Genomic DNA, 2,500 nt, shown 5'->3' on the forward strand with positions numbered 1-2,500 from the left:
ACTCCTGGTGGTGCCCTTCCGTCAATTCCTTTAAGTTTCAGCTTTGCAACCATACTCCCCCCGGAGTCCAAAATCTTTGGTTTCCCGGAAGCTGCCCGCCGAGCCATTGTAGTAACGTCGGCGGATCGCTAGATGACATATTTACGGTTAGAACTAGGGCGGTATCTAATCGCCTTCGAACCTCTAACTTTCGTTCTTGATTGATGAAAACACCTTTGGCAAATGCTTTCGCTGATGTTCGTCTTGCGACGATCCAAGAATTTCACCTCTAACGTCGCAATACGAATGCCCCCAGTTATCCCTATTAATCATTACCTCGGAGTTCTGAAAACCAACAAAATAGAACCGAGATCATATTCTATTATTCCATGCACGAAATATTCAAGCGGCATTTTGAGCCCGCTTTGAGCACTCTAATTTGTTCAAAGTAAAATTGTCGGCCCATCTCGACACTCACTGAAGAGCACCGCGATAGGATTTTGATATTGAACCGGCGTTTTACCGCCGGCTCACCGACGATATGCTCCGCAGACGTGTCAGTATCACCGCGGATGCGGTGCACCGACAGCGCGGCGCACAAATGCAACTACGAGCTTTTTAACCGCAACAATTTTAGTATACGCTATTGGAGCTGGAATTACCGCGGCTGCTGGCACCAGACTTGCCCTCCAATTGTTCCTCGTTAAAATATTTAAAGTGTACTCATTCCGATTACGAGGCCTCGAAAGAGTCCCGTATCGTTATTTTTCGTCACTACCTCCCCGTGCCGGGAGTGGGTAATTTGCGCGCCTGCTGCCTTCCTTGGATGTGGTAGCCGTTTCTCAGGCTCCCTCTCCGGAATCGAACCCTGATTCCCCGTTACCCGTGACAACCATGGTAGTCGCAGAAACTACCATCGAAAGTTGATAAGGCAGACATTTGAAAGATGCGTCGCCGGTACTGGACCATGCGATCGGCAAAAGTTATCCAGATTCATCAAAATTAACGACTTCGGACGAGACGCCCTCCGTCGATTGGTTTTGATCTAATAAAAGCACTCATCCCATCACTGGTCAGAGTTCTGATTGCATGTATTAGCTCTAGAATTACCACAGTTATCCAAGTAACTGAGTAAGATCTAAGGAACCAAAACTGATATATTGAGCCATTCGCGGTATCGCCTTAATACGGCTTGCACTGAGACATGCATGGCTTAATCTTTGAGACAAGCATATAACTACTGGCAGGATCAACCAGGGAGCTAACCGAGACTTGTTGAAGTCGTCAATTACTCTTCTCGTTTCATATTCGCATATAAAATACACACAAACTTATGCATGCATGTACAATATACGCACAGTATGAAACGAGCGTCTCACCGTATCGTCGATCGCGTTAGACGCGATAGATTTTAACGGTTGACTCTTATAAAAATTTATATGAGACACAAACGCGCTTTAAGCACGCGCGCGCGCGTGCGTGCGCTATAATATATAACGCGACGACAGCGGCGGCGGCGGCGGCGGCGGCGGAGGCGTCTTCACATAATGACACATAACGGTCACGAATTCGAACGTTCTAAACGAGATCGAGTTTTTTTTTCAAAATAACACTTCGCACACGACGTGTACGTATGTATTGTTCAACGATTATTATCGTAAAACATTGGGATCGACGCCCGGTGTTTGAGTGATCGTACCGATACTCGGGTTGTGTATTTTTTGTACATGATAAATGTAAAAATTAACAAAAAGAATTTTAGAAACGACCGTTCATATATAATATAAAAATTATACACACTATACGAATACACTGAATCTTTTAAGAACTCCGTCTCTAACGTTTTCTCATATCGTCGCGACGTCGCAGATCGACTACAATGAATCAACATTTATTCCATGAGGATAGATTGTAGCGAGAGCGACGACGACGACGATAAGAGGAAGAGCGCATGAGGCAGAGAGATCTACGTGCGTCCGTCGGTCGGCACAGTTTTACAGAACGAAAAAGAATCTTTTTATCATTTTCACGTGTGTCAGTGAATATCCCCAGCGGTCGAGACGAATCGTACGTACATACTTGGTTGTTACACTACGTAAAGTATAATATAACGCGATACGACGAATCGAGAGACACGCCAGAAGACACGCAACAAAGACGACAAATGAAAACGATAATAACATTTTTTTCGTTATACAAGAGTACTGATCCGGTCACTTCGCGTCTAACATCAATTTTTGAATGTTCGACGTTCGAACCGTCACTACTCCATATATATGCCTGACGATGAGTATGACATTCGGCTCGTTCGAACGGAATGTATTTTTTTTTTTATTATTATTATTATTTTATTATGTTTCTCATATTCGATCTGATATCATAAGACGACGAACCCCAGAACACGCACCCCCCCCCCCCCCTCCCCAACCCCCTCCCCCCCAACTGACACCCCAAACCCTCCAAAATCTCCAAAACTTCGATTATTTTGTTCTAAATTTTTATAGATAGTATATGATTATAT

The 2,500-nt window shown here is 44.3% G+C and overlaps 1 non-coding gene across 1 annotated transcript in view; it reads right to left on the reverse strand.

Annotated features, from left to right (window-relative positions):
- LOC125076373 overlaps positions 1-1,239 on the reverse strand; it is a 1,903-nt gene extending 664 nt beyond the window's left edge. The window contains exon 1 of the ribosomal RNA XR_007120342.1: positions 1-1,239. This exon is cut by the window's left edge and continues 664 nt beyond it. This is a non-coding gene — a ribosomal RNA (small subunit ribosomal RNA).
- Positions 1,240-2,500: the final 1,261 nt, after the last annotated feature.

This window comes from Vanessa atalanta, unplaced genomic scaffold (assembly GCF_905147765.1).
Source record: "Vanessa atalanta unplaced genomic scaffold, ilVanAtal1.2, whole genome shotgun sequence".
Classification (NCBI taxonomy): Eukaryota; Metazoa; Arthropoda; class Insecta; order Lepidoptera; family Nymphalidae; genus Vanessa; species Vanessa atalanta.